The 14,203-nt window shown below is 40.6% G+C and overlaps 1 protein-coding gene across 2 annotated transcripts in view; it reads right to left on the minus strand.

Annotated features, from left to right (window-relative positions):
• The window catches only part of ITGB1 (integrin subunit beta 1), a 58,151-nt gene extending 47,060 nt beyond the window's left edge, over positions 1-11,091 (minus strand). The window contains exon 1 of one of the 2 annotated variants that reach the window (XM_054435294.2): positions 10,953-11,091. The gene's annotated coding sequence lies outside the window, so the exon portion shown is untranslated. Of the gene's footprint in view, positions 1-10,572; positions 10,793-10,952 lie in introns of those variants that run through there. The other variant, XM_063669758.1, reaches the window with a different exon arrangement.
• Between the last annotated feature and the right edge of the window lie 3,112 nt (positions 11,092-14,203).

The raw sequence follows: 14,203 nt of genomic DNA on the forward strand, positions 1-14,203 counted from the left end.
GTAGCTGGGATTATAGGCATGTGCCACCACGGCTGGCTAATTTTTGTATTTTAGTAGAGACGGGGTTTTGCTATGTTGGCCAGGCTGGTCTCAAACTCCTGACCTCCAGCAATCCACCCACCTCTGCCTCCCAAAGTGCTGGGATTACAGTCATGAGGCACCATGCCTGGCCTACTTCATTCTTTATAAAACTTTCTATAATGCCTCATTTGAATGTTAATATTATGTGCTTTGTAAAAATGTTGTGAACTCCCGTGTGTGTGTGTGTGTGTGTGTGTGTGTGTGTGTGTATACATACACATAGTATGTTAAAAGGTTTCCTGTTTGGGGCATATGTAGCTCTTATACATCTACTAATGATGTGCATGGTTGACTTGCCTTATAAACTGTCATCTTCTAGAAGTTTCTCCATGTTTTCTGTATCTAGCACAATGTCTTAATATTGAATAAATGAAGAAACTAACAATAAAAACAACTGGAGATACTCTGAGGTATCAAAAAATAAAACACTGAGCTTCATGACAGCAGACATTTGTGGCATCTACCATTGTACAACATTGTGTAGTGCAGAGTTACACTGGCAAATTAATCTGTGTCTCAGTTTCCTCATCTTTAAAATGGGGACAGCAGTATTTACCTTGTAGGGGTTTTGTGAAGTTTAAATAAGTCGATTAACATAAAACATTTAAAACAATGTCTTGCCAATTGTAAGTACCTGGGTGTTACTTGTTATGATTATCACCAAATGTTACAGGAAGTGAATGTTTTTTTTTTCAATTGTCGTTATAACCAGAAAACTGACTGGATCCACTTTAGGGAAGACACAAGCTATGAAAGAAAGGATAAAGTTTGAAAGTTAGAAGTAACACAACTACAGAAAATAGATTAATGTGGATTGTTATAGCTGTTCATACACTGACATCCTCAATATCAAAACCTTATTATACTCTTTATAGATTCCACATCCAAGTAGAATTCTATTTAATGTGCTTTCTAACAATCAGATTCCTGACAAATGTGTTCATAAAGTAATAAAAGCAGCAAAACCTTAAATGTTTTATACTAACAAAACATTTAAGGTAGTAAATGTTTTATACTAACAAAACATTTAAGGTAGTAAATGTTAGACAAAATACAAATGCTCTGAACACTAATATCATAAAAACATAGTAGACAAAATACAAATGCTCTGAACACTAATATCACAGAAACCCTTAAAAAAAGATTGAGGGGAGGGAATAATATACCTAATACAAATAGAAATAAGGAGGAACCTTTGAGGTTTGCTATGCTTTGAACGTGTCCCCAAGGTTCACGTGTTGGAAACTTAATCCCCAAAGCAACAGTGATGAGAAGTGCGACTTTTAAGAGGTGATAAGGTCATGAGGGCTCTGCCCACATGAATGAATTAATGCTATTACCACAGGAGCGGGGAATGGGGTCCAGATAAAAGACCGAGTTTGGCCTCCTCTTCTCTCACTCTCTTGCCCTTCCGCCTTCTACCATGGGATGATGCAGCAGAAAGACACTAGATAGATGCCAACATCTTGATAATGGACTTCCCAGCCCCCAGAACTCTGACATAAATTACCCAGTCTGTGGCATTCTGTTATAGCAGCACAAAGACTAAGACAAGGTTCTTATATCATGAGGAAAGAAACCCCCCTGAAAGGACTAGAATACGAATTCTGTGTTTTATTAATCAAACCCAACTAGCAATATGATCTCGTTCAGGGACTGCTGCTCACTGTGGATTACTGAAAAAAAAAAAAAAAGACTGACTTCTCAATTGAGAGGGCCAGACTAGGCACAGGCAAGAAGAGTATAATACACTAAGTTGATAATTTAAAGTAATTTGTAACAAAAAGTTATTTCATTTAGAACTTTAAAAAATTAGAATTTTATTTCAGCACCTTCAAATGGATATAATAATAATGATAAAATAATAGCACCTATCTCCTCCAGGTAACTCTATGAGGTGGAGAATAATAGTGTCTTTGTTTTACAGATGAGGAATCAAAACCACAGAGAGACTAAACAACTTGCAATGGTGGAATCAAAAGTTGCACAGGTGGAATTGAAACCTGGCCATCTGTATCCAGAAGCTATGAACTGACTTCATTAAACTGTAATTTTTTGAAAGCCTACTTAATCACTATTTTAAAATAAAGAACATCCTTCTAGTGTTAGAACTGACTCAGAACACAGAAATGGAAAGGGCTTCTAATGTTCTATGAGTTTATTTCTTGGGCATTTGAACTTAATAGAGGCCAAGAAAAGTTATTTTAATTGCCTATATTTCATAAGCACAGACAAAGGTTTTGTGTCTTGTTCCCATAAAAGCATTTCACCTTAAGGTCATTTTTTACCATATGTAATTTTATCTAAGGGGTCATAATTCATTTCCTGAACAATAAACAATCTTAAACACCACCCACAAATAATCTCATTTTAGTGCTTAACCCAAATATGTGCAATTGTTTCCACTGTCAAAAATAGTGCATAATTATTTTAATCTTCACTGTAAACTAATCTTTATCCATAAAAGTACGGTTTTATATCATGTTCAAACTTTTAAATACACACTCATTATTTATTAATTTTTTTAAACAATTTTACAAATAATTCATTTGGCATTTCCTTTTAAATTTACAATCTTTAGAAACTTTATATGGACTATCTTTGTAGAAATTAAACAACTACACTTTAGAAAAAAATTACCTTAAAAATGCAACATATGTAACATGTTATGTTCATTTCAGAGTTGAAAAATAAGCCACCTAAAAAGCCAACTCAAATAAAAAGAATACACAAAAGATTTCACAAAATCTCAAATCTTTTCACCTTAATAGTAGAAAAGATTCTGATACCTATAGAGGTATATCATAAATGTCTCCTAAAAATTATAATAAAGTTGGATTCATCCCAAGTCTGTTCTACCATCATTATTTTCTGTATCTGCTTTTAAAAGGGGAAAAAATAGGCCAATAACAGATTTTAGTATTTAAAAATCAATATATTCCAGAAGAAGAACACAGAGCCAAATTGAAAGATATGAGGTTCCTCCCACTTATCCCACATACAGAGTAATAAAAACGGGAAAAACATGAATGGAAGAAACTGAGAAATCTTTCTGAATTCTGTACCATCTGACAGAGTGACATGTGGAGATGAGTTCCTCCCATGGAAAGGGAACCTTTCCCCTTACAGGAAGAACAATTAAAACTCAACACTTTTTTTCCTTCCATCTGGCAGGAAGAGGTGTGTTGGTCACTACAGAGGTGTTTATGGCCCAAATATTAATAAGCTAGCATGAATGATTAACAAAACTTAGCAGAAAGAATAGAGAAGAAAAAAAAGGAGACATGAAAGAGAAGAGGCTAAGGGATCCCAAAGATGTAATACCACATTTGAAGTCCTCTTCTCCTCTCCTTGACAAACAGAAAAGTAGTCTGAATTAGAAAACCATTTAAAATTCACGACTCCCACCCAGAAGAAAAATGGCTTTTTAAAGAGCACTAACCCCTTCTCACACAATGATAATGCTAGCCTGGGCTAAGAAGCTCTAACAACAAAGGTTTGGCTGCTCCAAAGCTATAGGTTCACAAAACAATTTGAAATCTGAGAACGGCTCACAACAGGGCTAGATACTTTAAGAAAATTATACAACAACAGATTGAAGATAAAATTCATCACTAGTGCCTCTACCCACCTTCTCCAGGAAAATGAAATATGGAAGATTTTTATCACCACCCAATCTACAAGTGCAAGGGAAGGATAAATAATGGATATAGTACGCATTGGCAAACAAAATGCCTAAAAGATAATATGTTGGGGGTAGGGGGAGGTAAAGCCTGGAAACTTAACACCTAGGAAAGACTTCCACAGAACAAAAAGTGAAAGGAAGTCAGGGAAGAATCTTCTCTAAAAATAAGAGAAAATCTAGAACTCATTATGCTCTTCAAGAAAGTCAGAAAATCTCAAATGGATCTTGACAGTGATCAAAGAATAAAACCACAAAAGCTGAGGAAAAGAAAACAGAACTAAGGAAGAAAATTTAGGCTGGAATCCTCTACAGAACTCATAGACACGAAGAACAGAATCAACATAACCGGAAAATCACACAAAATTCAAATAATTCAAGCCCATTAGAAACGTCGTCTAATGGTGATCTCATAAACAGACAACTGATATGGCACCACCACCACCACCAGCCCCTCCCTGCCCTGAAAAAAAAATAGCTTTATGTGAGAAACGGGAAAAAAATGAAGTATTTAATTCAAATGGGGGTAAAGGGGCACAAAATTAACTCAAGACTTCAGAGGATGAACTTAAAATAAAAGCAGAAAAATACACTATAAACAAAGCTATTAAGCCATAATATGAAGGGCTGATCCAAAATGAGCAAAAAACCTGCCTGAACTTAATTATTCCCAGCTCCTCCTTCCACTCAAAAGGTAAGATATTATTACCTAGCAATTGATTGTTTTTCAAACCAGCCTAGTATGCTGTTCCTTCTTTCCACTCTCTATGTCTGTGGACTTTTTTGCCTTTCCCTGTGAGGAGGAAAGAAGTTGGCAACGGTTTTGGTTGAGAAAGTTCACTTTGGGGCAAGTTGTCAAAGATAATTGTGAGTGCAGCTAGCAAAAGAACCATCATGATCAATGGTATCAATAAGCACCTGAGAGCAAGACTTATTCCCCGTAATTTCAATTAAGGAGAATTATCTTCTGAAACTGCATAATTATATCCACTTTTTAAGCAGATCATTCCAAAATGCTTCCTTGATTAAAACTAATTTTGACCACATCTTTTGTCACATCTTCCTCTCCATCCTGTCTGTGGTGGAGTGCATACAGTATTTTAAATGTATGATAAATGTTTTAAAACCATGATAAACATAGGAAGAAAACAGTTTCTCATTTTACTCATCAGTAAGCTGTAAAAAGTATCTAATTGTTGGAAAGATAAAATACGATCATCATATGAAAGCTCTTATCAGCAAATATCTTTCTAGGTGGTAAACAGCTCATAATTTACATGATTACCAAATTTGCTTCTTGTTCTCCAATTCATTAATCATGGCCTTCTAAAACAAGAACCTCAGTGACTCTTTAATAAACGTTTCTCAATCTTTTTAATCCATGCTTCTTTAATAAGCATAAATCTTACTCCCTATTGTACTTTTTTATAACATTTTCCTAATATAACATTATACTACCAAATGTGCTTTTTCAAACTCCAATTTCCTCCTCCAATAATCAAACATGACCCTGTACCACCCCTTTAAAAGAAGCACTGAAATCATAATATGAAGAAAATCATACATAAACCATAAAATACTGTACATAGGGAAGAATAATCTATTGCTAATTTCATAGATTATGAAAGCTTAAGTTATTTACATATTCATTCAATAAACATTTATACAGAAAAATGTGACTTCCATACTTCAAATGGTACATACCTAATTTCGTATGTAAATATTTTCCTCATCACTCCACTGAAACTATACTCCCTACACAAAACAGAATGCTGATTTTTCTTCTTCCTTTCTGCCTTTATTGCCTCTTCATCTCCTCACCAACCACAATCAACTTAATTAACTACTCCTTCTCTGTGGTTCCAAAACAGCTTTGATAGTGCCCGGCAGAGCAAATGACAAACCTTCAGTGATGCTCAATAATATAGTGTTATTTCTATTCAAACTTCTATTGTAACTAATTGTATTCATGTCTGTGTCTCTCATCAGGCTAGTGCTGGAGGGCAAGAACCCAGGCCTTCATTTTATATAGCCTTCATATATCCTTCTGATATATATGATATTATACATAACTCCTAATAGGTAACAAAGTGGCCAAGTACTATCTGCGAAATTAGACTGGATTCTTCCCATGCTGTCCTTGAATGTGACACCCATCTGTCATCCAACCTTCGCTCATACCATTCCAAGCTCAGGCCTCATCTCCTACACAACGTGTTCCAAAACCACACAAGCCAACGCTGAGATTTTTCTAACACTGTTAGGGAACATTACATGGTACAGTATTTTATGGTACAGTACATTGTATAAAACACTCTTTTGTATTTATGTTTTCCTGAACTGAACACAACTTGTTCCAACTAGACAACAAACTCAACATCAAAGAGCATGCCAACTTCTTGATTCATGCCCACTAAGTAAAGCATTTTTCAGGTAACTGGTACTCAATGTACTGATAGAATAAAACGTAATGTACAGCCGAGCTACATCCTGATGCAGAGCTGACAGGGACAGATGTTGCTGGTCAGCGCTAGCAGGTATCCTTAACGGAGTAAGTGGCACAGTGCCTACACTCTCTGGTGATACAAAAAAAAAAAAAAAAAAAAAAAAAAAAAAAAAAAAAAGGTGCTCATGGAGAGAGAACTGCACTCTACCATCAGGCAGCAGCTATCCTCCAACTCCTTGAACAAGAGAATGAGAGAGACATGCAGACTGCTTTATAGGGTAGATGTGAAAACCAATGCTCTGGAAGTATAGTACTCTGACAAAGGTCACACAGAAATTCAGTGGCAGACCTGGCACTGACACCCAGGTTTCCTGTCTCCCAATCGAGAAGCCTTTACTACATCAAACTGCTTCTCTGATCAGGTATCTGAAAATAAATTACCACAAAGGAATGTAACCAATGAAGTCTTTTTGTCTTTAACTCAAACATGCCAATCACTGGAAAAACCCAGAAATACCTATGTTACTCACAAAAATGCCACTCAAAGGAATTAGAAGTTCAGAGAAGAAACTGGGGAAGGTAAATGCTTTTCTGGATTCCTCTTCCTCCACCGCCACTTGACTATTAAAAGTGTTCCCAGGTCCTCCTTCAGCCCGTTTTTCACTCCACACCCTCCTTTGGTGTTTGCATGCACAGCCTATAGCTTCAACCAGCAATAGACTAAGAATTCCCAAATTGAAATCTCTCAGTTTTTTCTTTTTTTAAGCTCTCAATCTGTGTATTCAACTGCAGTTTAGACATCTCCACCTATGTCCCTTGATCACCTTAAGAAAAAAAAACTTGGCCTCATAAGGTCATCATTTCCCCTCTGCTCCAGCCAATCAGCACCCCCAGCTTGTGGTCACCCTCTCACCTCAGTGAACAGCACCTCCTAGCCAGAAACCAGTGTCACACTGGGTTTCTTTCATTTCTCTTATCAAGTCTTATCAATTCTCCCTCCTAAATACAGTAGTTCTTGAACCCCACTCAAATCATCCTCCATATAGGGATCTGCAAAGCTTTCTGACCACTCACCTTTATCACTAAAAAAATTCTGGGCATACCTGCACCCAAAATATATGCAATTTATAAATTCAAATACATGTATTTCTACAGCAATATAGTAAGATATCAATCATAATCAAAATTTTAAACTTTAAAGTGATGAGATCAACAAACATAATAGTAGACCTAAAATTTTCTCCCTATACTTCAGTGAGTCTTTTTATGCATCCCTGGAGATAGCAACCTGTGCTTTGAAATTACGTACAATGAGATTGGTCCTATAAGAAATACATACATATATGTGCTTGTGTGTATGTGTTTATATACATATGTATGTGTACTGGAGGCAGCTTTTCTCATGCACACACACGTTTCATGAGGTGATATGCACATGCTTAAGCATATTGCTAAATACAGTTAACTCTACTTTCTAAAGTCACAGACCAAACGGCAAGTTTAAAGTTAGCTGACCTTTTAAAATAACAAATGTACAAAGTATAGTTTGGATCCTTTTGTACACAGCTCCTGAAAGACAGAAACTTTTTTTTTCACCTACCGACAGACATATTGGAAGGCTGCTAATATTCTGACTTTTACGGACTGTACCCCCTTTAACCTGGGTACATACCATAATATCTTTTCAGTTTTCCACAGCTATAGATACCCCTAGCATAACACTTCAGGATTCAGAAGACAAATGTACCTTTCTGGATCTTAACCTCTCTACTCCGTATCTCCCACCTCTGAAAAAACAACCAGCCAAACTCTCAGAAGCTAAAACCAAGTCAGAGTAAACACTGCTAATACAATACAGATACTTACATATTTACCTGGCATAATCTCCAGGATTCCACCCAAAACCTAACAGATCCTAACTCTCTTGCAGAATGAGAAAATCTGCTAATATCTAACAGAAGTCTAAATGAACCCTTTCAGATATATGCAGCTTGTTACATATTCAGAAAGTTAAGTTCTCTGAAACTTTTACCAGTTACAAGATGTTTCAGCTTATCACACACTAGCAGCATAGTTAAGGGCAAACCAGAGCAGCTACAGAATATTAATGAATATTTTTTCAGACAGGACACTATACTATTCCCCGCTGTAAGCCATAACTTACTTATCAAGAAGCCAAACAATAAAAGCATTACAATCAGTGGCAAGCACGCTTAGGAAAACTGGCACCATGTTAAGTTGTTTGACCACTTTTCATTATTATAATATGACCAGATGTCCCCAGTGTCACTCCCAGAGTTAGGAAGAACACCAATGTAGAACTACATTTTCATTCGTGATGGTAATTCGGGGCTGATTTAAATTAAATTATACTGACCAGAAAGCTAAGAAGAAAGCTGCCTAATTGTTAAAATTACTAAATCCAGTGACTTTCAGAATTGTTGATTCCATGCTTTTCATGGGCAGAATGTTGAGGGTATTAAAAAATAACTTTAATATAGAACTTGTTAAGAAAATCACAAACACTTAAAATTGTAGGTCTAGGTGTGAAGTCAACATAGACCAGTTAAACAGTCTATTTGCTTCCTGTCTACAGAATTAAAGTATTAACCACATTCTTTGTCCTTTTAACTAGCATTCTAATAACATCTTCCACCTTCATACTCAATTTTGGGATAAGTAAAATGACTTTCTCCCCAAATGCCCGTAATCAAAATACCAATGTTTTTTATTTAACACTTCACCATCTTCAGTCACTTATATAATATTGATCAATGAGTCAACATTATTTAAAAATATGAGAATTATAGTGAGACTCTAAGTCCTGACCCCTCTGGGCCTTGATGTCCACAAATGAACAGGTTAACTGCCAACTAAAGTTCCTTAATCATTTCTAAAATTGGTCTACTGTATAACCTATCGTAAAGGACGTATGTGGTTTAAGAAAGATGTCTAATCTAAATTCCTCTAGCATGTTATTTTTGTAGCATCAAAACTACAATTAAAAAAAAAACAAAAAACCTAAGGGCCAGGCTCAGGGGCTCACGCCTGTAATCCCAGCACTTTGGGAGCTCACGGAGAGAGGACAGCTTGAGCCCAGGAGTTTGAGGCCAGCCTGGGCAGCATAGTGAAATCCTGTCTCTACAAAAAATAAAAAAATTAGCCGGGCACGGTGGCAGGCGCCTGTAGTCCCAGCTACTCAAGAGGCTGAGGTGGAAAAATAACTTAAGCCTCGGAGGTTGAGGCTGCAGCGAGCTGTGATGGCTCTTCTGCACTCCAGCCTGGGCAACAGAGACCCTGTCTCAAAACAAAACAAAATAACCTAGTAATTCTACCCACCTAAGTTATTATCCATGTGGCATGTTGGCCCAAAGAAACCTTACTAATGATGTTACCAATTACCTTCCGAGATATTTTTAACATCTTTTTACTATAAAAGAAGGGCTGAAAAGGAGTCAATACTCATTGAGCATCTACTCTCAAGCTAAGTGTTTTACATTTTGCATTTGATTTTCACAACTATAGTTAGGAAGGTTACTTGTGGTTTAAACGTGGACTCTGGAGCTAGACCCCATGCCTTCTCCAGGAGCTCCTGATGACCACAGGCAACTTACTTTTGATCCCTGTGCCTCAGTTTCTTCACTCGGAAAATGGGAATCGAAACAGTACCAATCTCATTAGAGCGGTTCCGGAATTAAATAATAAATGTAAAATGCCTAGAGCTAAACTTGGCCCTCACTGTCATTATTATAAAAATGAATTATTAATGTAGATATTATTGTTCCTATTTCACAGATGAGGAAACGGAAGCTTAGAGAGTGCAACTTACTAATGATCATACCAATGAGTGCAAAGTTTTGGACTCAAAAGCACGAATTTGATTAAATAAAAGTTACTTAGAGAGTAGGAGTCTCATCAATACAATTTATGAAGCCTAAGAAATGACACGCGGTAAAATGATACTAGACACAGGCCGGGCTCTCAGGCTCGCGGATCGGGTCTGAGCACAAGCTGGCCATGGCCATGCGTCCTAGTCCCGGGGTGCCTGGCAGGGACCGGCGACTTTCTGACGTTTGTAAGCACGGGGAAGTGGACTGCACTGCCGCCACCGCACCCCCGGTCCCCAGCGGCTCCGCGAGGCCACCTTCTACCCGGCTCCCGTTGCCCCCGCCCGCGGCGCTGGCCCCAGGGCCGCCTCCTGGCAGCCGGAGGAGACCAGTCCCCGTCGCGGGCGCCGACGGCTAGCTCGACGCTGCTCCAAGGACAGCAGCTCGCAAGGGAGCGAGAGACAAAGGCACAGGACCCATCCAGGGGAGCGCCGAGTCCCAAACGCCGAGCCCCGGGTGGCCTCGCTGGCTCCCACCTGCGCTTGCCCAGCCCGGCGGGAGACCGCAAGTGTCAGGGGCCGCTCGGGCCCGGTCCTCCGCAGCTCCAGCAGCCCCGACGTGACAGCGCCCAGGCCCGCGACCCTCACGTTCGGAACGCGGCTGGGCTGGCTCTGCGCCCGGGGGCTGCCAGCGCCGGGGACCCGAGGCGGGTGGCGGCGTGCGGACTTCCTCCCGGACTAGCCTGGAATCCCGCCCCAGCCCCCAACCGCCGGCGGCCGCCCCCGCCCCCGCCCCCGCCCCCACGCCCGGCACAAAGGTCCCGCCGCGGCCCGGCCGGCGGCTCTAAGTGCGGCCGCGCACCGGAGACCGGAGGCCGCGGCCCGCGCTCCCACACCCGAGGCCCGCCGACCCCTACCTTCTCCGCGCGGCGTCCGGGCCTCGGCGCGGTGGGCTCGGACCTGCTGTTCCGCGACTCCCGCTGGGCCTCTCCCGCGGGCTAGCGGGGCCTCCCGGGTCTCGGGCGCGGCGGGTGGCGGCGGCTCCTCCTCCTCAGGGGCGGGAGGAGGGGACTCGGCGGCCCAGAGCCGCCCCCCGGCAGGAAACCAGCCGCTGCCCCGCCTCCTCTGCGCGTCTGATCCCGCTCCCGAGGCCGCCGCCGCCGCCCTCTCCCTCCGGAAACGCATTCCTCTCTCGCCGAGTCAGCCCGGCCCGGGGCTAGGAGGAGGCGGAGGAGGAGGCAGGAAGCACGACCAGGACAAAGGAACCGGCCGCGCGGGAGCGCGCCTGAGGGAGGCCGCGGAGGGCAGGGCAGGGCCGGGACTGCGTTGAGACAGTCGCCGTGCCTCAGTTTCCTCCTCTGCGAAGGGCGGGAGGAGTCGGACGCGCCCTAGAGCGCCGCGCGTTCCTGGTGTAGCCTGCTGGGCCTGTGTTCTTTAAGTTCCGCTTCCTCGGAGCCGCGCGTCCGACCCTCGCTCCCGTTTGTCCACTGATGTCCCGTTTCGAGCCCGGGAGATCCTGCATCTCGGAAGCCCCCTGAGTCCCGAGGCAAATCGGGACCATGAGCCCCCCTACCCTGCAGGGCTCCATGGGGCCAAAAACCACGTGGTCCTTCTGGAAGGGAACTGGCTAAGCCAGGACTGCTTTTCTGGAGTGATAATGTGCTTGCCTGTGTCTAAGAGAAAGGTGAAGACTTGGGAAACCCATGGGTGCCACGAAGGGTGGTGAGACTGGGGAACGTTTTAGAAAACCTGGTGAGTTGGGTCCTGCTTTTGATAGATTTATCTGGAGGTACCTTTATGGGGAACAGGGATGAGAAGGAAAAGCTTCTTCCTGAGGAGTACAGTTTCTGTTTCACCTCTTTAAAAAAAAAATTTTTTTTGAAGATGGGGGCTGGAAACAGAATGTTTGAAAGAGAAGGAAATATTCATTGTGAGAATGGCTGGACGCATGTCGATTCGATGATTGAAGTCTGTACCGGCCAAAATCATACTGAAACCCAGTAATTCAGTATGTGCTGCTGGCAAGCTGCTATCCTGGTAGCAGAAAATGCTGTGGGTTCCACTTGGTGAGCTGCAGCACCCTGTTGGGAAAAGAGCTCAAAAATTACCAGATTTATGAAACAGAAATGTTTCTCTTGCAGGAGATTAGGGACTGGAACGCCCATGTGGCTGCTGCCAATCAGTATAAGAGAAAATGAAGCGATCACATCTAAGAAAATTTGCACATTACTTACCAGCAAAATCAAAACTATTGGTTAGCCAATCTGAAGACCTCTAGGAAATGAGCACCATTTTTCCTACTTAATAGATGTTCAAGCTTAAGAGGCTAAATGATGTTCCTATATTATCTCAATGGTCAACTGCCATTAGAACTCAACATTCTTGAATTTTAAAGGTATCGGTTTTACCATTGTTCAGAATTCATCAGAATTGGCCCAGTCTCAGCACAGAAAACTGTATAGTTCAAAAGCATAATTGGTCCATGCGTGATTTGCACTACAATTTCCAGAATTTTTTTCCCTGTACGTGACTGGTGGAGGCACTTTGCTGCAAGAACATTATGAGATTTACATATGTAGAACTCTAAACTAAATTAGTTCCTCCAGGACAATTTACTGAGCTTTTTAACACCATCGTCAAGCACTGTTGCGAGGACAGATAATAGGGGCTCAGATAATATCTGATAAATGAATAAATGGGTCCTTTTGCTCTCCTGGGACCGGGCTAGAGCACTTGACTAAACTGATGTATGAGGTAGCAATTTGTGTACAGAAGTCATGAGTTTTGAGGAAAAAGAAATTAAAGAAACATGTTCTCTAAAAACTGCAGTCATTGGTCAAGAATACGAGTCTACTTGTGATTTCATACAAATAATGGGTGGACAGTGAGCTATGAAATTTATGAATACTCTAAGCAAAGGTTGGTCAGCATACGTGCTAAACAGGAAATCCTGGTAAGTAGGAATAGTGCAAGCCACATTGCTATCTCTTATCATGATATTAGGTTGGTGCAAGGTCTACCAGATGTCTCTTGCCTTCCCATGTGTAAGGTCAACCAGATAGCTCTCACCTTTCCATGTCTAAGGTCAACCAGAGGGTGCTTGCCTTCCCGTGTCTAAGGTGGACCAGATGGCTGCATGCACCAACCTAATAGAACATCATAAGTATCTTGAATTCAAGACAAATCCATACCTTACCTACACTGTCTCCCAATTATTATCAATTGTCTTCTGCCATCTCTTAAGTCATTATTATGTCAAATAATTAAAGTCGGTGTTTCCTTTAGTTTTGTCACTGGTGAGACTACTACTTGCTCTTCAAAATGTATCTTTATTCATCTAACATTTTCCAAAGTAAAGTTTCAAAGTTGCTCAGCAAGAAAGACGTTATTGGATGCCTAGGTTTGTATTAGTTTGACTTATATTATTATTAATTAGCACCCCTTTTAACTCTCAAAAGTATGTCCTAGTATAGATGATAATTTATATGATCACTCTATAAATAAGAGTGTCCAGATAATAAGGAATAAGAAGAATAATTTTAGAAATTCAAAGGGGATTCATAAGGATATATTGCAAATCAGGTTCCAGGTTTATAGGTGAAGACTAATTTCAACGTTGGTGATAATAAGGGGAAAATGAGTTGCAGCATTGGGGTGAGTATGAAGAATTAGGCAGTTGCTGTGTGATGAAAATGTCCTACTGGGAGATTTTATTAAGAAAAAAATCTTATTTTTTTTTTTCTTAATAACAGTACCCTGGCTGATCAATGGGACTTGGATTTTAAATACCATTGTATAATAAATGTATGTGATGGCTTTGGAGCAAATTGATTGACAATGGCTAGGTAAGTCTTCAGCCACTTTTCTAAGGACTGTTTCTATAGACTAACCTAGATATATTTTTCTCATCTGTCACTTCCAGTTACTTTGAATGTAACTCCTTCTTTAAACATTAAACAAAAAGATGAAGGGATAGGGATGGAAGGAATAGAGGTCTCTGATAACATCCTATAATACTAACATAGAAGTGCTTCTGAATCATGAATAAATCCATTCCTTTACCTGAGAAACTAAAATCACTGTTTTAAAATGTGAATCTGCTACTCAGGAGGCTGAGGCGGGAGAATTGCTGGAGACCAGGAGTTTGAGACCAGACTGAACAATGTAG

The sequence above is a fragment of the Pongo pygmaeus genome, chromosome 8 (genome assembly GCF_028885625.2).
Source record: "Pongo pygmaeus isolate AG05252 chromosome 8, NHGRI_mPonPyg2-v2.0_pri, whole genome shotgun sequence".
In the NCBI taxonomy this organism is placed as follows: Eukaryota; Metazoa; Chordata; class Mammalia; order Primates; family Hominidae; genus Pongo; species Pongo pygmaeus.